Raw genomic sequence first — 24,492 nt, 5'->3', positions numbered from 1 at the left:
TAGAATTGAAATAATTAAAATGACTAGATAGATCAGGGCAATGCTTTGTAATTTAATGATTTCTCAATACGATGAAACAGATTCATTATAAAGGATAATAATTGATATCAGAATTCTCTTAAAAATAGACACTGGCAGAAAACAATGGACATTGTCCACATAATCTCGAGGGGGAAAATACTGTGTTTCCAGAATTCTAGTCATAGCCCCATTAGCCTTCATATGGGAAGACAGAGGAAAACAATCTCTAAAGTACAAGACTTCAGAAAGCATATTCTCAGTGTACCTTTCCTGAAAAAAACATTGAATAAGTGCTCCAGTGAACCAAGAAATTAATCACAATAAAACATTTAGAAATCAGGAAGATTTATAAAAGAAAATGTAGTGGAAGATGAAACCAATGAAATAGCATTAAATTTAGATTACTGTTGCTAATATAGTTAAGAAAGTTACTGCAAATGTCAAAAATAAAGAGAAAGAGGCGATATGTAATGTCAAAGTGTATTAAAGAGATTGAGATCTAAAATCCTGGATTATTTTGACAAAGGCTGGGTGGTAAAGAACAGGATGGAACTGCACGTTTTATGAGAGGATGCACTTTACACTGTTAGATGCTTGATGTTGATAGAACTATATATCTTCATATATTGTTTTTAATACGTTTTAAGGATGGACATGGAAATTGTAGGTGAAACCCTCTTTGTTTTTAGCGGTTGAAGTCCTCCCCTCTCCCCACGCCCCTACCCACGCCCCTGGATACGACAGAGGTACCAGTGAAGACTACTGTGGTGGAGGCAGAGCCACAAACCCAGAGCTCTCAGCCCTGGGCTGTACTTCCACCCGCACGAGGGCCCTGAAGGCCGTGCAGCAAAACACTGCAGCTGATAGAACAGACCTGGAACCACAGCACTAGTGGAATAAAGTGAATAACACTTATATTTCATTAGATCACAACTTTTGCCAAGGTGCTATGGGTGGGCTACAGGTGAGCCATGAGCTAATGATCTGTGTGTGGCGGGCGGGCCTGGGGCTAAGGCTGGACTTGCAGCAGTCTCATCCAGGGCTGCTTGAAGGGTGGGGTGGCCAGGCAGTGTGCTCCTGAGTCCCCACAGGCTGGCAGTGTGTCACCTGTCATTTGCATTTTGCTCCTATGCTGTGCAGTGCAAGGCCAAGGCGGTACTCACAGCACCTGGATATCCCTTCAAGCAGCTGGTGTTACCAAGAGGATGCGGAGGGGATATTGTGATAGGTCCAGGTGAGGTTGGTCCAGTGTGGAGGCTTCCTGGCCTCCTGTTTTCATACATATCTGAAGCTACTGTCCAGTTGTGGCAGAGTGCCCTTCTAGTGGCACTTGGCTAGCTTCAGGATGGCCTCTCCAAGAATATGTTCTCATCCTGAAAATTAGAGCTTTGTTTTATGTATATATATATATATATATATACATATATATATATATATATATATATATATATATATGATTTGGAAATAGTTAATATGAAAAAAATCCAATGGATTCAAAATCTATTCATATCATCACAATAAATTTGAAAATTATGTTAACACATAAAAACACATAAAGGAAAAAGGAAGAGCTATTATTCCTTTAGATATAATTTAAATGTGTTCATTTTTGTATAATTGTAAAAATACCTTAATTTTTTTTCCACCAGCTTGTGCAAACCAAAGTTCTCATTGATGGCGCCTATAAAGACTTTGAAAATATCATCACGACAAATTCTTTATCAGGAATTTTGTGTGGTTATTTCAAGCATGAAATCTGACGTGAGTAAAAGAGTGGATGCGTGTTCAAGTTTTCATTAAGCACCTTGAGAGTACGTTATTTGGAAGCTTTATCCATATTCAATATTCAACGTGTTCCTAGATTTTACTTTTTTTAATCATAATTTCATAATATAAAGAAAATATATTTTGCACCAAGTCCTATAGATGCCCTCACAGTTCCTTCAGTTTACTGACTATGCCGCAAAAATACTATTTCCATGTGTATGTGCCAGAATGTAAGAGATTGGGAAGCACCATATCAGGGAAATAAACATGCAGAGAAAGTTTAATCAATAACCAAAATAATGAGGGAAGAAAGGAAGCCCATTTAACATTAGTCAACAGGTTTCAAGTGAGGAGGGGGATCTCTAAAACAGTATATATTTCAATTTGCAAAATAAAAATAGTACAACTATTCCTAATGGACATCTGTGGCTGTCTTGCCGGCGTACCGTGGTTCCTCTCTTCTGGTTCCCGACCCTCTTCAACTCAAACAAGCTGATAGGAGAAGGCAGCCGTATTTATGGAATGCAAGCCTGCCCTATCCATGGCTGATTGGATCAGGGTGTGTGGGGGGGGTTCTTTAAAGAATCCTTATTCCCTTCCCAGGGAGCTCTGGGATAGTGACCCAGAATGCCCAGGCTCCATCTGGCTGCTCGCTTGAATAGAGAAGATTAAAAATCACAAGATATTGGTCCTTGCCATTTTCTGCCATAGGGTGAGGAAACAAAGATAAAGGATGGAGAGAATGGATTTTCCTAATTCCCTGCAGTGTTTTAGCCGGTTTTTTTAAGACCTTCTTGTGAATTCAGGGAGATATCCTACTGTCCTTATTGTAAATCTCCCCCTCTTGCATTAATTTCTTTAATTAGGTTTCCTTTGCCCACATCCAATGAATACATTTATATTTTAACTCATATGAAAAGATGAAAGACAAGAGTATCTACATTAAAATATTAGCAGAGCTTAACTCTGGATGGTAGACTATAGGTGAATTTTATTTTTTACTTTGTTTTTGGCAAGACTTTTCTGAAAAGCAGGCATCGCTCCTCATGACAAGAAAAAAAATTAAGTAGGGTGTTTATTTAGGGGATAAGAATTTGGGTAATTATGTTTAAGTCTAGATTTTACATTTAAGCTCCTAATTTTGGGCCTTATTATACATGACATAAAACGGAGGATTTGACAAATAATCCTGAAGAGACTGGTCTTTATTATTTCAACTATGACACTTGATCTCAGTCAAAAGGCCAAGAAGCGATTTTTATTATTTTAACTATGAAACTAAAATCAAAATCTGGCAATATATTCTTTAAATACATATAAAAGTAATTATATTTTTCATTTGCTTGCTGAGGGAGGTATACTCTACTGATGTATTAGTTGTACTCCATTTGAGAAATATTTTACCAAGAGAAAGATATCTGTCCTCAGTTTCTTTTAATTAGGCAAAGTGAACCATCAGAAAATTAACAGATTCCTAATCCTGACCCTCCTAGTGGTCTTCCACTTCCCTACAGTGTCTGTAACATCAACAAAGTGAGATTTCAATGAAGTGTAGCCAATGTTATTATCTTAGGTGGAAGGGAAGATAAGAAAACATAGTTGACTTGGGGAGCTGCCCACCCATGAGTGGATTCATAGGAAAGTGTGTTTTTAATGAAGCACAAGAAGCAAAAAGGGCACATCCAGTCCCTAACCTCAGACTGTTTTCAAAATGCCAGAAAAATCTGAGCCATTGAAACCCTAGATTTAAATTTAGGATTCTATGGAGGCGAGAGTGAGAGCTTCCTTCTCTACTGTCTCTTTCTGAGGGAAAATAAAACCCTGAACACATTAATAATTTGGCAAAGCTGGCCATCTGACTCAAAAAACTTAAATGCTGAAATAATTCAACCTGAAGACTGTGTACTTTTGTGCTTAGCACAGACGGGTTTACCTGCATGAATTTCGGTTCTCATTTAACGTTGTCGTTTTTAAGATGAGAAATGGAAGAGTGACATTTCCTGATGCATTTTCACTGGCAAGCCTTGAACAGAAATAATCCCTGGCTTGATTTGTCTGATGACAGTACAATGCAGTAAATGGCACCTGTACTTGAGGTGAGAAAGGAAAAGAGTTTGCTATACTAGAGAAAAGACATGTTTGCTTAAAATAAAAAGCTATTGGATAAGACAATGTTCAAATGTGAAGATAACTCTGTTTTCTTCCTCAATACTTAGCCCTAAACATTGCTTACATCGGGTTCTTGAGTCTGTCACAGACCTTGGCCAGTCCCAAATGTGGCCTTTGGATTCAGGCAACCTGGTTTGTTCTGAATCCCTAGTGGTGAGACTAGGGATTCAAAGATCATTTAATCTCACTGATTGTTATTTTTCTTCTTTGTAGGGGCAAATAATACTCACCTCCCAGTCATGGAGATTAAGTCTGATGAAAGTGCCTATCCCCTTCTCTGACATAATGCACACTCGTGCAGAATATTTCTGTTCTTTATCTATATTATATCCAGAGGCTTAATTTCAGCTCTTCCATTGTCTCTCTTGAATCCACTACACAGCCTCCTTATCTTTTTATGAATATATTTTGTTCATTGCACCTGCATTCACGTTTCTTCTGGAACACTCATATATTTGCTACTGGAAAATTTTCTAGAATATTCTTCTAGAATATTCTTTCTAGAATATTCTTCTAGTCCCCCTGAAAGTGGAACTCCTTCCTGTATCCAAGGACTGAGATTCCATTAGCTGTTAGGGTCTGGGGACTATCAAGTCACTAGCTTGGAAACATGATTCACTTCTGAGACTTGAAACTAGCACAAAGTAAGGATTAGTTGTTCTTGCCTCCTTTGGTTATTGCAAGAACTAAAGGAGACAATGTCCAAAGCCTTAGCGTGATGCCTAAATATGGCTACATGAGTGATGATGTTGATTGAGTTGAGTAGTCCTAAGAGTGCTGCCAAAACAATAAGTTAAACCAGTCATTATCTTGCAGATTTTTTTTTTCCAATCAAAGATTAGAGTATAGCTTTAGGTTCCCAGTATGATTTAATTACTTTGCCCACATGCTTTCTGGATACTAGGTGAAGAAGGATTCTGAAGCTGCCTCTTAGCTCAGTGGGAAAGAGTGCTGTAACTGATTAGAGATCTCAACTGTGAGAGAAAGGGGGAATGGTGGACAATATTTACTTAGCATTCCTCTAGGTAAGTTTTTTTGTTTTTGTTTTTTGATACCTGCTTAGGTAGAGCTAAAGATCCCTCGACTCATTTATCTTATCCATTCCCACTTTCTAGGGTAAAAAAAATACTGTATGGTAACAAAACATTGGAGAAGAACAAAATAATGGACACTATACTCAAACTCCTCCATGTTAGTTCCTGAAAAATTATAGGCCCCCTCAGAAAGTCGTTACTAATTTTAGAATTATTAACTCACAAAAATTGAAGTAAAAGTAATGAAGCTAATAAAGTAATAGTCATTCAAAAACAAGCATAGCATTTGTTGAAAACCCTGATAATTCAAGACAGCACTAATGATATTCTAGTAACAAGCTTTGTTTGCTTAAAGAGTGCGCGGATGTCACCTATGTATATGTTCATGCAGGAGAAGGTTTCCAATGTTGTCAAGCCTTGAAGAGTGGTCAGACTTAAGAGAATCATAAATTAGAGGTTTCTATAATTTTTGGTTACACGCTAATTTTAGTTTAATGTGACAAATACTACCTATGGCCCCTGGTATCCCCAAAAGGGCAGTGGGCCTAGTAGTTTTATATGTTCGTAAGGTTTATGGCGGTTGAATGAGATGCTAAATGTAACACTGAGCACACTGGCTGGCGCATAGCAGAAGCATAAAAAATATTAGTTATTAGTTCTGTAATTTTAGGAATCTGGTGAGATGCTGCTAACTCCTTAAATTCTTTTCTATCTTCTTTGTGAGCCCCACTACTCGAATGCACTTTCTTTCACTTAAGGTTTTGATCTATGTTTTTTTTAAAGGCATATTGCTTTGGGAAAACTGACTCTTTAGTCCTTTATAGGTTTAGCATATTTATAAGTGTCTATAATGAGCTAGACACCATGCAAGGTCTTGTGTGGGAGAGAGGGCTTGCCAAAATGAACGTCATGGTTCCTGACTTCATGGAACTATCAGTCTTTCTGGGATATGTGTGGCTGCCTGGATTAATCTGATAACTTCTATGAACTGACCCAACCTACTTTCCCAAGTGAACTTCCTATCCCAGTGTGTTATGCTGTGTCCACATTGAACCACCATATTTCTTAAGCAATCCTTATGCTTTCCAAACTTTGCCTCTTGTCACATTCTATTTCTTTTAACTTGAAAAGATTACTGTTCTCACTTTCAGAAGAAATAGGTCAACTGTAGCCTCACCTATGAAATCTCCTTTATTATCACAGTCTGAAAGTGAGACTCCCTTCTTTGAATAGCTATAGCTGTATATATTTTTGGTGGGTGAATCGATGTGTGGATGAGTAAATAAGTTTGTATCATACTATAGTCCTGGGGCATGGGTAAGGTTATGTCTTAGACATGCCGAGTAAATCTGCAGGAAAAGGTAGCAAGAGATTCTGAAGGCCGGCATCGGAAATTTGGCACTCAACACATACCTACAGCAAGGAGTACTGTGTTCTGGGGTATAAGAGCACCGGCTCTGGAGTCAAATCCCAGTTCTATCACTGTATGTTTGACCTCAAGCAAGTTCCTCAGTCTTTTCATCTGTAAAATGGAGATAATAATTGTACCTACATCGCAGGGGCATGAAGATCAAATGAGATGATAACTGTTTAGCTCTTGAAATGGTAAGAACTTGGCATATGGTAGGAATTCAGTTCATTATTATTGTCATTTGCTATCTTATGAGCTTCTCATTCTCCATGTACCTGTAAGGCTAGACTTGGTGGTCTTGAATCCCAATCTTTAGATCCATCTTTCTAGATAGATACATTTTTAGATTTCTTATATAAATATAAAACTGGAGACCATTAGGAGACTGTTTGAAGTCTCAGGAAATGTGGTTTGTGAGACTTAATATGTTTTGGGCAAGCCAGTCCGTCAACTGGAGTAGTTCCTACTCATTCTCTTTCAAGTTCATACCTACTGCACTTGATGGTCATCTCTTCCTATTAGCTGGTAATAGTTGAAACCAATTAAAAGGCAGTTAATTAGTGATAGCTGTGGTGTAGAATGATGTTGGCTTGTGATGGAGGTATTCAGAGACGAGTTGCCCAGCAGTCCTGTCAGTTTGGCAGAATAAGCTGGAAACCCATTTAAAAGCTCTTTGAAAAATAACTGAAAAAAAAAAAAAAAAAGTGACTGAGATGCTTTCCCCTGATTGTCACCAATAAAGCACGAAATGCATCCCCCAGACGCCACTTGATGTGGTGCTGTTTACAGCACATTCCCTGATCAAGGACAAATACATCATTTATGTTATGTGTGTGGATGTGTGTGTTAAGTAACGTATGCCATCCACTGTAACAGGAAATTTGGATAATGTAATTTGGAAGAAAGAGAACTGATGAGAAGATTAGGGCCTTATCTGCAACACTACAAAGGATTGGAACACAGCATCTGAGGTCAGTCGGAGTTTCTTTCAAATCACCTAAGCTGTGCTTTTTGGAGGCTTCCCAGCTTGCTGTGGCCTGGCATGTTGGATGGTGGCCGGATGGCTCCCTTACAAGGTGGAACTGAGAGACATTTGAATTAGGGACAAGACCTGATGGGAGGAACTTTCTTGGGGGAGAGGAGCTGGGGAAGGGAATGGCATTTATGGAAGGAGGAGAGCTGCAGTGGGCGACTAGTCTGGGTTTTCCAGGAGAGCCTGGTTTATGCCTGCGTTCAGGCATCTCCTCTACTTAGCACCCTCTTCACTCAGTGTCCCCGTTTATGCAATAAATTGTATACCGACTGGAGTTTAAACTGCAATGCTCAATTTCACTCTAATAAGCCCCGAAAAAGTAGCATGGACCAAAATCTGTCCCTGGCTGCTGAAATTCCAATTTGTCTAATAGGGATTTAGAAGGAAAGGCAAGAGACTGCATGCTGAAAGGCCCAAGCGCATTCACTTGGTTACTTAGGTAATAAAGGTGATACATCTGGGGCTAGCAAGATAATCAAATGCATTAGTGTATTAGTACCTAATGCAAATTTGGTCCTTCGGAGGATTGACAGTCCGTTCACCTGAGATCTCCTACTGCTCACCTTGTGTCAGAAATGTTGCCTCACTTTTCAAAGTAGTTGAAGTGAGAAAACAGACAAATGGCATGGCTGCTTATGAGATGAGGTGGGTTGGAGGGAGGAGATATGGTCAAAGGGCCAATTCTAGTCTGGGGGCTGGAACTCATAGCCTTGGAAACAGTCCCTCCTTGGAAAGCAGAGCTCACCCGTGTAATCAGCTCCTTGGGTCCCTGCGTGTCCACCCAGGGGGTGCCAGTTGCCACCCGGGAGAGCAGAATTTAGCTGTGTCTCACTCTGGCAGCTCATACATTAACAATGGAGTGAGCCCAAGAATGTTAGCACGGCTCCTGTGCAAGTAGTGTACTGATTTAATCCCACTTTTTTGAAGCCAAGTGCAGTAACTTTTATTCAAAATTGTACTAGAGGCTCTAGCCATTGAGGTAAGGTAAGAAAAAGAACTAAAAGTTGCCACGAGTGGAAAGAAATAAACAAAACGAATTATTCAGAGATGACATAGAAATTGTCCAAGTAGAAGACCTAATTTACACACACACACCCCCCATGAGAATCCAATAAGATTGCTAGATATACAATCGACTGCATAGCCACAGAATAGCAACCAATAAAGTATTATTAACTTTAAATAAAATACATTTAAAAATAACAAAAAATATGATACTGAGGAAGAAATAGAACAAAAGATGTTGGCCTTTTATGTGAAAAGCACACAATTTTACTGAAAGACATTAATGAAGACCTAAATAAATGGAGACACGACATGTTTCTAGATAAGGTGATAAGGTTTTCCATAATTGATCTGTGAAAATAGCAATTGAATTCTTGATGAAATTTGATAGATAGCATCTAAGTGTATATGGAAGAGGAAAGGGCAAACAAACAGCCAAAAACAGCTTGAAAAAAAGAAAAATGTAGGGAACTTCACCTACCAGCTATAAGGGTTTGTATTCAAGCTTTCTGTTAGTTTGGTGGAGAGCTGGCCACACAAAGAGATCACCTAAACCGAATGAAGAGCCTGGAACAGAAGCCTGACTCTGCAGAGCTCACGTCGCAGACCCAGGAGGAAAATGAGACATGCAATGGGTGGTGTTGGGACAATTAGTTATCCCTGTGGAAACAGGTCAGATTGGGCCTCTGTTATATTCTAAACAAATCTAGTTCAGGTGAATTAAAAGTTTAAAAGTGAAAAAAATTGGGACGCCTGGGTAGCTCAGCGGTTAAGTGTCTGCTTTTGGTTCAGGGCATGATCCTGGGTCTGGGAATCGAGTCCCACACCGGGCTCCCTGCATGGACCCTGCTTCTCCCTCTGCCTATGTCTCTGCCTCTCTCTGTGTCTCTCATGAATAAATAAAAATCTAAAAAAAAAATTAAAATAAAATAAAGGTGAAAAAAATTTTAAAGTTTCTAAAAGAGAATATAGGATAAAATCTTTACCTCAGGTAGGGAAATATGTTTAAACAGTTCACACAAAATATAAGCAATTAAGGAAAAGAAATAAATTTGGTTATATTAACATAACATTTGATGTGTATCAGTAGACAGACAAATAAAAAGAAAACCTAAAAGAAAATGGGCAAAAGACATTCTACAGAACAAGTACCCCTGCTGCTCATAAATATATGAAAACATTTAACCTGATTAGTAACCAGAGAAACCCAAATTTAAATGACATTGTATCTGTGTCTTATACCCATTAGACTGACAAAAGTTGGACCATATTAGACCTGCTGAGAATGTGAGAGTGTAAATCAGTACAACAACTTTGGAACATTATTTGACATTATCTTAAAAACTTGAACAAAACTTATCCTATTACCCAATAATTTCGTTCTCAGGTGTATACATATGTAGAGAAATTCTTGCTCACGTGCATAAAATATAAAAATATCCATACTGTGTTTATGCAAATGTCTATTCAAATGTCCCCAGACAAGAGAATGGATCAATAATTTGTATACCATGTAGAAATGAAGATGATTGAAGGCAGGTTCATGCTTCAACATGATGAGAACCAAAATCATTACGTGGAGTAAAGAAAGTAAATCACAAAGGATTGCACTTAATAAAGTTCAGATGTACAAAAATGAGTAGCATATATTTCTGGGCTACCTGCATATGTAATAAAACTATTTTTAAAAGCTGTAATTGTTGGTGGAGAGGCAAAAAATAAGAAAAAACTAATGGGCGAAGATATCAGGGGCTTTGCCAGAATTAGTAGATTGCTATTTCTTAGGCTGGCTTGGGCATACGGATGCTCACTTAATCATTCTTTATACCTTAGCTATTCACTAGACATACTTTTTGAATGTATGAAATATTTCATGAAAAATAAATTTTTAAAAAGCTTCCAGCTGGCCACAGACTCCCATCAACGGATGCAGGCAGTCCAATTATTTCCTTATTTACAGCTGGATTTTATACTTTTAACTTTGGCTCATCCCTGAACAAATTTACCGAACATGGTCTAGTGATCAGATTAGCAGCCCTCTATAATGTTTTAGCTAATCCCAACCTCAGCATATGCATAATACAATTTTAATGACCCAGAACAACATATTTAGTCATCTAGTAGAGGCAGTTTCCCCATTAGCAATTGCATCGGAAATCCCCCAGTATGTAATTTCTATTAGTGACTTTATTATGAAGTTCCATCGCTGCCTGCTGGGGGCTATACCAGGAACCAGATTTGATGATCCCAACAAATGTTACTTCCTCCATGAAGCCTTTCTCAGTGCCTGAAGGCAGAGTTTGTTGTTCTGTTCATCTCAATAGCATTTCCTTGTTTGCAAAATGGAGAGTACTGACTTGTACCTTATAGGTTGCCATGAGGAATAAACCAGATGATGCATTTCAAGCTCACAGCAAGCACTCTGCAAATATTAGCCATTCGTGTGTTTGTATTTATATTTGTATTCTTGCTCTTATTATTCTTATGCCTTTATTGGAATGCATGGCACAGAATGACATGCGTTAGCTAATTATGAGTAGCTCTATCTCCCTCTGTAGTCTGTAAACACATCGATGGTGTGAAGTAGGTCTTCCCATCTATGTGTTTCTGATACCTAGTATTGTTTTGAGTGTGTAGCAGGCACTCAATACATATTTCTTGAATTTAGTTAAGATAGAATTGTTTTTATGGTTTCAAATTCTTCTTTTAAAATTTAGGGTTTCCAGACCTATTCCGGATTCCAGGCCCTGAAAGGCCCTGAGATTTGTGTCTCAACTCTGTGCCTAGGGGATGCCCAGGGTATTTGGATTTGTCCCTTGTTGGCTGTGATTAAAGTTTTTATGAGATGATGGCAGGGCCCCCATAAGCACTTGCTGAGGGAAATGAAACATGCCCACCCTTGGGTGGGCAGTTCACTGTTCTCATGAGAAAAATGTTCGTAAAATGTCATTCATAAGCACTTGGCTTGGTCAGAAAATGCAGGACCCACACATGAACAAAACCTTCTTTACCTAAGCCAAATTGTTTTCTTAAAAAGACCTATTTTGGAAAGAAGGAAAAGCACTCTGCATTATTGACCATAAGGCTATAATATTGTTTATATTTATAACATTGTAATTTGCTGCTGAATAGCATCCAATGAACATTTAGAGCTGGGGCCTGATTCACTGATGGATCCACGTGGATCTGAGGAATAAGCCATAACTGATATGATGCATGGCAAGGAGAGGGCCACAGAATATAGACATTGATGACATTCAGTTAGTCCATTCCTCTAAAGATCTTACACTCTAATCCTGATCTGTGACTAATTCTAGTTGTATAATCATATTCTAAAGATATACAAGAATTTCTCTGTTAGAAAGGCAAAAGAGAGTGATGTGATATATAATATAGATTAGTATGAAATTTTATTGGGAATTTTATTAGTTTAATTAATAAGCATATAAAATGTATTTGGTTAGAGGGTTTATAAAGACAAAATTATGTGGTTACATATGCTTAGAGATAATTTGTGTTATATTAATAGAAATAGAATTTATTAAATCAGTGGATTTGAGGGAATAGATTTTTAGATAGTGAGCTATTTTAAGGCAGTATCAAGATGGATAGTAGGAGGGTAAGAGGATCTATGTTTTTGTGACCATAGCAATGGTGAGAGCCAAGGATAGCAATCAGAGACTCTCTAAGTGGGGCAGAAATCTTGGATAAGAATGGACTCTGTAAACATCACTTTTGGTGGTCTAGGGACTGAATCCCTCCTCATCCTAAGATACTAGGATGAGCAAAACTCCATGCAAAGGAAGTAAGCAGTCATCAAGGCAGGACAGAACATGGTTGACCCTGGGAGTAAGGCTTGGAGTGAAGGAATGGATGGAGTATTGGTAACATGAGAGATCAAATGGGGGAGGGTTTTCTTGGTGAATTAAAAAGATGTACCATGCTTTCCCCCTCAGAGCCTAGGATGCATTACTCTTACTTTTGTCCATGGGAGTGGCCCTTGGGTCACTAAACTGAGGTTTCTAAACCTGTGTTGCCTCCCTGGTACTGTCACATTATGACGGGGAAGAAAAGCCTGGAAGCAGCAGGTAAGGGAGCCCACATAGTAGGAAGAGTATATACATTTAGAGTCAGGAAGCCCTTTCTTTTCTTTGCCACTCACAGGATCTGAGATCTTGTGTAAGTTACTTCATATTTCTGAGCCTGTTTCTTATTTTTTATAAAAGGCAATGGAAACAGGTTCTTCTTAAGCATATTTTTGTTGGGTTTTGCTTTGTATTTTAATTACGAACTAGAGACTACATCTATCAAATGCCTGGTACATTGCAGGTGCTTCAAATTCTCCTTTACTAATAAACATTTATTGAGTGTAACTCCAGTCAGGCCCTGGGCTAGCATGTGGGAAAGAAAGATGAATGAGACACTGTTTTATTTATTTATTTTCTTCAAGGAACTTGCTATCTGCTTGAGAAGACAGGGAATCAGTGTGGTGGTTAACTGTTGCACAAGAAAGAGTGGAAGAAACTGCCAGATGCCTTCTAGTATCTAGCTGTTCCTCTTTCTTACAAAAAAAAAAAAAAGATAAAAATAGAGAACCTAAGTTTATGTTGGGAACATTGCCCTTCAACTAAAATACTCTTTCACGACCTCCATTTACTGGGTGGGGTGTGCCCTTGCAATTAAGTTACAGGCAGTGGGAGAGAATAAGTTCTGTGTGTGATGTCTGGGATGTTTCCTGAAGGTAAAGGGATATTCCTTTACTGCCTCCTTTTCTTTTTCTGCTGTCTGGAATGTGGGAGCTGGAGCTTCCAGCTGGGACCTGCGGTGGGAGTCAGGTGAAACAGAGGAGTTTGGCCCCAAAGCAGATTTACCACTGCACCTAGATCTTTGGTAAGAGTGAGGCCAGCTTCCAGCTTTGGGTGTCTTACCTCCCAGTTTCATCTACATGAGAGAAGAGTCAACCTATCTTTTGTTTAAGCCACTGTTCTTTTCAGTTTGCTGCTGTCACTTGCAGCCTAGCTTAATCGACTAAACGCAATAGGATGCCATGAGGAACACTAAGGAGGTTACTGGAGACATTTTTGGGATGGGTAGAGAACTAGGAAAGGTTTCTCAGAGGAGGTGATGGTTAAGCAGGTTGGGGAGGATGAGCAGGGGCTGCCCCCTGATGTGGTGCCCAGATGTTAAAAGTTTGGGTCTGTGTCTATTTATATATATTGTTGGCATTATGTAGACAACTTTATTAAAAAGCTGGTTTGAGAGTTCTTATGTACATTGATCTACCATTTCCCAAATAAGACAAGGATGGAGATTTTTCACTGAGAGGCTGAAACACCTGGACTGGTATTTTTAAATTTACTGTGTATGTGTGGGCGCGTGCGTGTGTGACACGTTATAATGGTTTGGTAATGCTAATTATTGCTTTCTCCTCGTATTTCCTCCTGTTCCTTGGCCCTTCTGCCATGTTTTGACCAACGAAATTGATTCGTGTTCACTGGCTCAGAAGAAGAAAGTGGCTACACGGAACAGAGAAAAGGGAATTGTTTTAAAACTGACTTTCAAACTCAAAAGTACGGGCTCTGAGAAAATTCTCAGGCTGTCCAGTAAAGACTGGACAAAAACTCTGTCACTGGAGATAGGAGATAGTCAAACAAGAAGCACCAATGAGTCCCTGAGAAATTCTGTGTGTCCTGTTCTCTGAGCCCAGCCCCAGGCCAACGGGGTGAGGTCCCTGGAAAGTGAAGATGTCTTTGTACGATCTGAAAACGGAGGGTCTGTTAGCCCTCTCGTGGGTAGAGTCCTGGGTAGGTGACAAGGAAGAGAAGAGACTGTATTATATCTTGGCAAAATAAACCTTAGACACTCAAAATTCCTCTAAGTTCTAGTATGGCATGAAAGCTGAAAAATGATTCCTGTGTGTCCAGGAGGGGCCATAAGTAGCAGAAAGGGTACCTCTAGATCCATAGAAGTCTAGGGGAATAGAAAGAATAACTCAGAGGTGACCAGAGAGCATATTTCTGTGGGTCTTACCATGGAAAGATGGATGTGAGGACGTGGTGCCCACCCTCTAATACCTTGATACTACACAAGGCCTCAGATGGTATGGGTGATGGGTGACTCCACCATAGAAAAATGGGGCTGAGAGTTGCCTGGGTGGCTCAGTCGGTTAAGCATCCAACTTTTGATTTCAGCTCAGGTTATGATCTCAGGGGTCATGAGATTGAGCCCTGCATCAGGCTCTGAGCTGAGTGTGGAGTCTGCTTAAGATTTTCTCTCTCCCTCTCCCTCTGCCCCTCCCTACCCACTTGTGCTCACACTCTCTTTAAGAAAGAAAGAAAGAGAGAGAGAGAGAGAAAGAAAGAAGAAAGAAAGAAAGAAAGAAAGAAAGAAAGAAAGAAAGAAAGAAAGAAAAAGAAAGAAAGAAAGAAAGAAAAGAAAGAAAGAAAAATGGAGCTGAATCTCATACTGTTAATCTGGTGAAGAGGAGATCAATCAGTTATAGAAAACCAAAGAAAATGTTTATTCTTGCAGACCTGAGTGTGAGGATAGGGATTAGAACCTGCTGCATGTTCATTCATTCAACAATCATTTGCAGCACACCTATGAAGGCCTGGCACCGTACTAGGCATTTGGTATACTTCAGCGGACAAATGAAATTTCTGCGCTGGTGTAGCTTACGTAGTTAGGGAGATGGACAATTTATAAATGACACGTAAATATTACTATAGTATTTAGCCAGCTAGTCATAAGGACTAGGTAGAAAGATAAAGCAGAGTCAGGAATAATTTACCTATACTAGAAGGTAAATATTCATAGATTAATGATGAGTCTGAATAGAACTTCCCCTTATTGTCAGTCTTGTCGTGTGTCATATTGATCTTGTGTAACTGATGAGAACACACAATCATTGATCACTCTCAAGGTTGGGGATGCCAGAAATGATGATGAAGGAGGTAAATTGTCCATTATACCTTCTAATTATCACGGCGATGTTGAAGTTGAGTGCCAGGATTTGGTTACACCCCAGGGCTAAAACCGAACTTCAGTGCAAGCCTCATGTATGATCTCTTTTAACCCTACATTCACCCTACTGAGTAAATATCTAGATGAATTCAATTTTCTAGATGAAAGCACTCTCAGAAAGTTTAGTCAGTTGGCTAAGGTTCTACCAGGATTCAGACCCAGAACTAAGAATTCATGGCCCTCACTCTACACTAACCTGGGTCAAACATTCCAGCACGATCCATGGGCTGCACTCTTGGACTCTCTCTAGATTTTTCAGCCAGTTTTGGGGTTTCAAATAGAAGGAGGAATTTGGGGGTTTTCAAATAGGCCTAAGAAGTCCTCTGCCATCTTCTGCCTACCCTCCCTTGGCAAGAGAAGTCTCAAAATCCTAACGCTGCCATTCGGGATGGAGGATAGAATGGGGTAGGGGGGGCAGGAGTGTTTTGCAGTGAGACTCAGAAGTGTAGATTATTCTGCAGCAAACCTCTGTGGATTACGTTCATCAAATCAATCTGCAGACCATGGCAGAGACATATCTTATGGTACTAAACCAGATTAGAAGGTTTAAAGGGACCTTGGGGGTCATCCATTCCAATCACCACCCTAGTCTATGAATTACCTCAGTAGGGTCTCTGACCTGGAGACACCTCACCTTTTCCTTCTCCTCCCATCTCTTGTTTTATTAGAGAAGTTCCAACCTGACTGAGCAAATGCCTGTGCTCATAGAGGTCCTTCTGTTCTAGAGGTGAGTAAAGGGTAATGACGAGCTACAAGGGGGTGAGTAGCCCTGAGCTGTTTGAAAGGGACATCTGAGGACAAAACTCAAGGGCCTCTGTCCAAATTCCAGTGAACCCGCTGATAATAGCAGAAGAAGAAAATTAGAGCTGGTTTTATCATAGTGGGAGCCATGGGCATCGATTTCATGGCCTTCCTCAATATAGATATCAACAATTTGGCAAAGTTATTGGCCAATTGACTCACAGAATAAGCATTAATAAAAGAATTCAAGCCGAACAATGTGCTGTTTTATGGCTGGTACATGTAGGCTCACCTGTGTGAATTTACTGTGCTTATTTAATATCCTCTTTAAGATGAAAAATGATGCCAGCTCAGTGTTAATAGCATCTTTTGACACTGAGAAAGTATTCCTGCACATTGAATGGCAGTTGCTTCTGCCTCAGACAGAGATTGAAAACTTTATCTCGAATGTCTTGCACAGGTGATGGCATCCCATGCAAACAAACGTTTGCGCCAGGGTGCACGCTGATAGAACAGTACATTACCGCAGGTACCTTGACTTTGCAAGCTCACTGGTCAAGGATGTCCTCTTTCAGAGAGCCTCTGTCAGTTGTCATCAAGCCACTAACTCATATTTCAACTTACACGTTAGCTCTTAAGATATTCTCTATCAGATGGCATATTTTGCTTTTTCATTATTCTGTATCTTACTACCTCTTTGAGTCTTGAAATCCTATCACGATGAATAATAACAGATTTATAGAGACACTCTGGCTATGAAATTATTCAAAGTTCCCTTCGAGATCCTGAAAGTGATGGGGGAAATGCTAAGGAAATACTTCAGGAAACATGGGAAGTACAAGATACTGATCTTTCCTGGGGCTCTGATTCTCTGCCTATCAATTCAGGGAGAGTCTGCAAGTGTCTTCTAGCCCTAATATCTCAAAAGTCTATAATTTCTTCCCTGCCTTTAGGAACAGATTCTTAGAAAAGTCTTCCTATTCAGGCACATGACATTTTATTTCTCATTATTTTCTATGTAAGATAGTGTAAGCTGGGTACGGTGTTTGGCAGAAACATAGCATTGGATTAGGACTCAGGAAGCAGACTGTAGCTTTGGCCAATGAAAGTTGCATGGTCTGGACTAAATCACCTAAGTTCTAGAAATTTTAGTTCGTTCATTTGTAAAATGAAAGCACTGGGTTCAACTCTGTGTTTTGTTTTCAGTCCTAAGAAATTATGTATTATAGACCATTAGGATTTTGTAATACATAACAAATTACAAAAACAAAACATAGCATATAATTTTTATTTTGACTTCTACCTAATAAGATTGCATTTATTTATTTATTTATTTATTTATTTATTTATTTATTTTAAGATTTATTTATTTATTCATGAGAGACCCAGAGAGAGAGAGAGAGAGAGAGAGGCAGAGACACAGGCAGAGGGAGAAGCAGGCTCCATGCAAGTCACTCGATGTGGGACTCAATCCTGGGACCCCAGGATCACTTCCTGGGCCAAAGGCAGGCACCAAACTGCCAAGCCACCCAGAGATCCCCAGAGAGTATTCCTTTAAATAAAGAAAGGATTAACACAGTGGGTTCTTATTTGGGGGAGTGTGTGGGCGAATACTGGACAAACCTGTGCTTTTCACACTGGTATCCAGGAACCCTTGAGAAGCCATACATGTATTTTAAGAGGTCTCTAAGTTCCTGTGTCACTGGTATAGAGATGCCAAACCAAGAAGTACCTAGAATTGGGAACGGGCAGGCGGTATGGAGAGGTGGATGGGAGGTTGGAGGTAGGAGATTGTATGGGTCAGGGTTTTGGCAGCTAACAGAAACCCATTTAAGTTAAGTAATTTGAGAAGAGTCTAGTAAAGAGAGTATTTCCAAAAGTGCATAAGGGGCAGGAAAAGCCTAAAGGGAAAAACAGTGCCCAGATACTATTGATACTCCTAGGTTAGCAAGGGTGGAGATAGGAGTAATGCCCAGAACAGAAACAGAGAAGAAGCTGTGATCTTCAGCTGGGGCACACAGCCACCCCACAGGCGGGGGCTGAGAAACTACCTCAACCTCACCCTCGCTTCCTGTAAGTCTCCACTCCACGGAACTCAACCAGGACCAAGGAGCCCACCGCTGTGGCCAGGTGGGTCTGCCTCCAGGATGGCCAGGCAGGCAGAGAGCCCTATAGAAGCAACACAGGAGGACAGAGAAAAAGAAGCTTCAGACCTTTTAAAAGGACGACTCAAATGTTCAGGACCATCTATGAGGAAGGCAGGCTTTGCATAACGCGATTCTATTTCATAAAGTCCTGCGAATCGACGTGGCTCTGGGTGTCCTCTCGCCTTCCAACACTTGATGCAACACAGAGCACACGGGAGAGCCTCAGCAAAGATGTGTTGATTGACTAGATGGATACCTATTAGTACTTTACATTTGCAGGTAAAACCCAGAGGAATGTGATATCTTCAAAATTCATACTTTCCCTTGCAAATTAAGAAAAAGAAGAGAAATAAACACATTCTAGATTTGGGGTTCCTGAGGAAGTCAAATAAAAACAAAGAGGGATGACAAGATTTTATTTTATGATGAACCACTATTAATGATGCCATTATGTTTTACAGTGCCATTTCATGGCTCCTATCTTTTTCTGGTCTTTAAAGTCACCTTTGAGGTTTTTGTGGTTTGGGGGTCTTTGGGGGGGACTTTTCTGGTTTTGGTTTTTTACCCCCACTTTACAGACAAGGAGAATGAGGCCCAAGGAGGTTGAACCATTTCCCCCAGGCTACCTACTAGCATGGATACACCGTGGATTCCACCACACTGCTCATTACTTTAAAAAGACTTAATGCAAGATTCCCTGAGGGGAGATGTTAGCCTACTAATTTATTCATTTCCTACCTTTTTTTTTTGTAAGTGGAAAATACGACAATTTTATTTGCAACCTAATGGACTATTTTTTTTTTGGGGGGGGGGATTGAATTTAAATGATATCATCAATCACCAAGCCAGATGATATATGGCTTCAGGAAACAAAATTAAAAGAGTTAAAGCAGTTAAGCATATATTTTATTTCTGTTTTGCATTTTTAACAGAAGCAGAATACAGTATATTCACCAACACCTGTTTGTTATTTGCAAAATACTATATTTAACTCGTTCTTTAATTGAGCAGGATTTCACGTCAAATTCCAATTCTGCAGATGGATTGTTTAGAAATAAAATGTCATATTTCTTGTTCACACATCTAATCTCTTTTTGACCTCAGAGAATTCCTCAAATCTAATGAAACTGCTAGGTAGAGGAGCGAGGAGAATCCGGCTGCTATCAGGCAGTTTTCTTTCTCTTAATGTATTTTTATGATATCTGTTTTGCAATTACCAAATGGTGGTCTCAGGGATACCCATCTGTCATGCCTAATTAGGGACTATTAGGGTTGATTTTATGATCTCATTTATATAAAAATCAATGCATATAAAAATATTTATATACTTCCACTCCCCCCGCCAACATTGCCTGTTCATAATGTTGACATATGAATTGAAATGGGGAACGAAGGGGAAAAACTATAACTTTCTATCTTTAGCATTTTTTTACAGTATGTATTTGTTTTATAACCTAGCAAATGTGATAAAATACTTTGACAATTAAACAGATAAGTGAAAGATGAACCAACAATAGAATTTAGAATTTACCTTAAAACTTAGCAATGATTCAGACTGCAAATACTGGAATATATGAATTACTGTGTACCATCTCTAGTGGACACTCAGAAGGCTGCCACTATATGGGGAATATAAGAAATAGTGAAAGGGATTATAAGGGAAAGGAGGGAACTGAGTGGGAAAAATTAGAGGGAGACAAACCATGAGAGACTCCTAGCTCTGGGAAACAAACAGAAGGTTGCGGAAGGTGAGGTGGGCGGGGGGATGGGTGACTGGGTGACAGGCGCTGAGGGGGGCATTTGATGGGATGAGCACTGGGTGTTATACTATATGTTGGCAGATCAAACTACACTAAAAGCAAATTAAGAATAAATAAATAAAATAAAATAAATTTAAAGAATAAGAAGGCTGTCACCTCGGTGTCCCAGATGACTAGGTTGTACGTGAGAATACCAAGTCAGGCTTCTGCTGCTGCTGCTGCCTCAACAGGCTTCGGGCACTTTGGAAGTCACTAGCACTTTCCTGTACCCAGATTGGGTCAACACGGTTCTATTAAATTGTTCTCTTCAATCCGGTTGTTTTGGTCCTTCTACATAGGAAGTTATTTTGATGAAAATTAGAATTTTCAATATCCTACAAATGGCATGGGCAGAACATTCAGTTCTTTCTCTTTTCAGGCAAGTGGGACACGAAAGCAAGTTAGGAAGAGAATTTGGCAAAAAAGCAGGTAGTTAATTCCTTACATTTAGGAAGAATGCTGTTGTGCATGACGTCTAATTTCACCAAGAACATTTTTCAAGCTCCCTTTTGGTTTTCTCTTCGGTGTATGATTTTGTAACCAACATTACTTATATTTTAAGAAAATGTAAATTTCTATTTTGTGGGGTATATGAAAAGAAATTGTTTGTACAGCGCGAACCACATTTTCAACTTTACTGATATGTTGCATTTGAGCATCCATGAAAGTTTTAAGTCCGGAATACTGAATGACAACACGTAACTTCTATTTTGTGTATATGAAAACATCTAATTCTCTAAGAAATGCTAGTTTTTTCCTATGATGATTTACTGAGAATGGAAGTCCAGTAACTCTCTTTAATAATGACATTTTTATGTTACTGATGATTTTACAAATTATTAGTATTCAGTCTAGCTGTCCAAAATGCAGACAAATATGTAGGTCTCTTTGAGTTAGGGTGTGTGTGTGTGTGTGTGTGTGTGTGTTTGTACACACAGTCCGTTTGGGACTGACAAAGTGTAGCGAGATGATCCTCTTACCCTCACCATTTGGGTCTTCCTCGGGCTACTGAGACCTGCATTAGAGCCAAGAAGGCAAGAATTTACAGGAGGGTACAGAACTCAGAAGTAGTTCTGTCATGGGCCTTGGCAAATCAGTTTCTTTGGGGTTCAATCATTTATTCAACAAATATTTACTGAGAACCTGGCATTTGTGTCAGACAGAACTAGGCACTGGGGATTTAGCTGAGAACAAAGTTGGGATTTCAATGTTTTAGGTAATGTCTGCCTCCCAGGGAGTGGACTCTGAGCTGGAGATGTATAAAGTTGTGTTCTTGGCTTCAGCGTGTGGGGGAGGGAGGGCAGGAAGAAGGATTGGACAGGCGAAGAGTGAGCTACACTATAATCTCAGTAGATTATAATCATTTTGTGCTCTCTAGAGATTAGATTAGATCTAATCTTATCTTATCTTAGAGATAAGATAATCTCCTAGACTATTAGGAATGATCCTTCTTTTCTGGATAAGATCTAATCTTATCTTATCTTAGAGATAAGATAATCTCTTAGATTATTAGAAATAATCCTTCTTTTCTGGAACTCCATGTTCCTGAGATTCCTAGCTTTCTTTTTTCGGGCTCTTGGCTCATCAGCCAAATTCTTGCCACTGTCCGTGAGTCCATGATACTCTTACCTTGGGTCACTCTTTCTTTCTTTCTTTCTTTCTTTCTTTCTTTCTTTCTTTCTTTCTTTCTTTCTTCCTTCCTTCCTTCCTTCCTTCCTTCCTTCCTTCCTTCCTTCCTTCCTTCCTTCTTTCTTTCTTTCTCTTTCTTTCTCTTTCTTTCTTTCTTTCTTTCTTTCTTTCTTTCTTTCTTTCTTCCTTCCTTCCTTCCTTCCTTCCTTCCTTCCTTCTTTCTTTCTTTCTTTCTTTCTTTCTCTTTCTTTCTTTTTCTTTCTTTCTTTCTTTCTTTCTTTCTTTCTTTCTTTCTTTCTTCTTTCTCTTTCTTTCTTCTTTCTTTCTTTCTTTCTTTCTTTCTTTCTTTCTTTCTTTCTTTTCTTTTTCTTTCCTTTTAAGATTTTATTTATTTATTCATGAGAGACACAGAGACACAGGCAGAGGGAGAAACAGGCTCCCCGCAGGGAACCTGATCCAGGACTGGATCCCTGGACCCTGGGATCATGCTCTAAGCCAAAGGCAGACACTCAACCGCTGAGCCACCCAGGCATCCCAGGTCACTTTTCTTTTGACATAAACTAGGTGACCCTGTATGTTGCCCAAAGCTCTGCCTCTTGGGAGGATTTCCAGTAATCACTGTCTATCAAGGATACCTCTGAGTGAGGTGGTACTGCTGCCACCGTTCTTTGTCAGCTTTCACTCCTATACCAGACTGACCTGTGAACAAAGCGTCGGGCTCTTCTCATCCATTAATGGGTCCTGAGGAATCTCCAGGGAGCCCTACCTGTTGCAGTGCAGGTGAGGGAGAAGTGCTGGTGCAGAGACAGTGGTGGATGACATGTGTCTTACCTCCTCTTGCAGCTTGTTCTTGCACTCCAGAATTATTTGTGTTCACTCCTGGCTGTACCACTTCCATTTAAAATAAACGTCTGCTGGGCCCATCCAATTTTATGATTTCATGAGTCTCACGGAACTCAGGTCACAATGGAAAGTTCTGGCTGTGTGGTCATTTGATGCCCATGGTCTGTCTTTTCCCCAAAGCCCTAGGGCAAGACTACAAATATGTACTGCTGTCTGTTCAAGTGAGTGTAACTATTTCTGATCCTCTTTTCTGATAGGGATGGAAAAGTATTCATTTGCCAGATCAATAGCTGCCTAGCATGTTCTGAGGTTGTGTTAATCTGCTCTAGCAAAGATGACACATCTAACATAGCAGTTGCAATTGGGATTCCTACTTTTTGAGTTTGCAGTAGCATACTGTCATCCTCTAGGATCCATCTGTTTCTTTATAGGGGCCAGACTTATGAACAAAATGCTATTCTGATAAGAATCACCACACCCTACATCCTTTAGGTGTAACAGTGGCACTGATTTCTGTCATCTGCTCTAAATGTAGCATTATTTTTCATTTCTTTTCTTAGCTTAGAGTGTGGAGCAATTTCAGAGCCTTCTACTTGGCCTTCTCCACTATAATAGCACTTGCCCCACGGCCAAGCACTCTCGGTGTCAGCAGTGCTAACTCCTAGGTGTAGGTAGACTACTAGGCAGGGGGCACATTTTTTGCCTGGCCCTTCTATATCTTCATACTAATGTGAGACTATGATACCAACTTTAGGCATCAATGTCAACTCATACTTTGTATCCGAGAGTCCTCTCACTGTTTGGGTAATCTCCTTCCTTCAGTGTACAGCTACTCAAGTAAATGGCAATAGGTCACTTTGGGGGAATGATTAGTATGTACTCTTGAGTGGTGATAGAAAGCCCTTATTCCTGGGGTGCACCTTCTTTTTCAGTCAGTAGGTTCTGGGTCTAAAACCTGGCTCAGGCATGCTCTTCCTCTGGGCTATCTTCCTGCTCTAAATTCTGCTGCTTTCCAGTTCTTTCCTGCTCCTAAGAGACTAATGATTAGAGACTATGAGGCCAGAGCAGCTGACTCCTGGCAGCTGGGCTTGTGTCCATCTCCCTTGAGTATGAGTCCAGGTTTTCTCATCACCTGTCCTGTCTCCCCACAGGGAGTGGGAAGGTGAAAGCATTACAAGGAGAGCTGCCAAAGATGGCTGGACATGGAGAAGAATACCTCATGAAGTCTCTCAGCCCTGTGCTGAAGTTCTAGACTTAGAAATAAACCCCTCGATACAGAGGGATTTGTGGTGAGCAAAAATCAAAGCAAAGGTGTGCTATGAATGGGAGAGATTGACTCTAGAAGCCACTGTAACAGTTCTTGGAACCTGGGTCCTCTCATTGGCATATACACTACTCCTTGCTGCAGGGCACTGTTCTACTTGGACTACCTGGATCCAGTTGTGAAGTCTTTTTGGAAAGTTGAAGGCTTCTCTTAGTTCTACTGTATTCTTTGGGAGCCCTCTGTGGCCTTTTGCTTTGAGTGCTGTGTTCCCCTTTTACCAGAGGGCAGCACTGCATAAATTCCCGTTTTTCCCCATAGCATGCTCTGTTGGATTGCATTTACTGGCAAACAAAGGACAGATCATATACTGGGCAGAAGTCACCATTCAAGGCTAAGGTGGGCTTCCAGTTGCCTTAATAGAAGTACTCAAGTCTCTTGGGTAGTGAGCTGGAATGCTCACAGAAGAGGGGTTCCTGTTTTCATTTGAAAACTTTATGATTAAGAGAACCTTTAAAAACTGATTTCTTTAAAAACCTTTAAAAACTGATTAAAAACTGATAAGTTTTTGGTGCCCATTAAAATGGTGGCTGTGGTTCACTACTTTCC

The 24,492-nt window shown here is 39.9% G+C and overlaps 3 long non-coding RNA genes across 9 annotated transcripts in view; 1 reads left to right on the top strand and 2 right to left on the bottom strand.

Annotated features, from left to right (window-relative positions):
• LOC144318297 (uncharacterized) overlaps positions 1-22,715 on the bottom strand; it is a 44,102-nt gene extending 21,387 nt beyond the window's left edge. For 2 of the 5 annotated variants that reach the window (XR_013384152.1, XR_013384150.1), the window contains exons 1-3: positions 6,892-6,935; positions 6,405-6,513; positions 3,722-3,873 (exon numbers count right to left, since the gene is read on the bottom strand). This is a non-coding gene — a long non-coding RNA (uncharacterized LOC144318297). Of the gene's footprint in view, positions 1-3,721; positions 3,879-6,404; positions 6,514-6,891; positions 6,936-22,545 lie in introns of those variants that run through there. The other 3 variants (XR_013384151.1, XR_013384153.1, XR_013384154.1) reach the window with 3 other exon arrangements.
• LOC144318298 (uncharacterized) lies at positions 6,961-21,923 on the bottom strand. Its single transcript, XR_013384155.1, has 3 exons — positions 21,780-21,923; positions 20,268-20,485; positions 6,961-7,086 (listed from the first exon to the last, which is right to left on the bottom strand). It is a non-coding gene; the product is annotated as an uncharacterized LOC144318298 (long non-coding RNA).
• A 32-nt stretch (positions 22,716-22,747) lies between the features above and the next one.
• Positions 22,748-24,492, top strand: part of LOC144318295 (uncharacterized) — a 65,304-nt gene continuing 63,559 nt past the window's right edge. The window contains exons 1-2 of one of the 3 annotated variants that reach the window (XR_013384143.1): positions 22,748-22,843; positions 23,774-23,911. This is a non-coding gene — a long non-coding RNA (uncharacterized LOC144318295). The remainder of the gene's footprint in view (positions 22,844-23,773; positions 23,912-24,492) is intronic. The other 2 variants (XR_013384144.1, XR_013384148.1) reach the window with 2 other exon arrangements.

This window comes from Canis aureus, chromosome 8 (assembly GCF_053574225.1).
Source record: "Canis aureus isolate CA01 chromosome 8, VMU_Caureus_v.1.0, whole genome shotgun sequence".
Lineage (NCBI taxonomy): Eukaryota > Metazoa > Chordata > Mammalia > Carnivora > Canidae > Canis > Canis aureus.
This window is presented reverse-complemented; position numbering and strand designations above follow the sequence as displayed.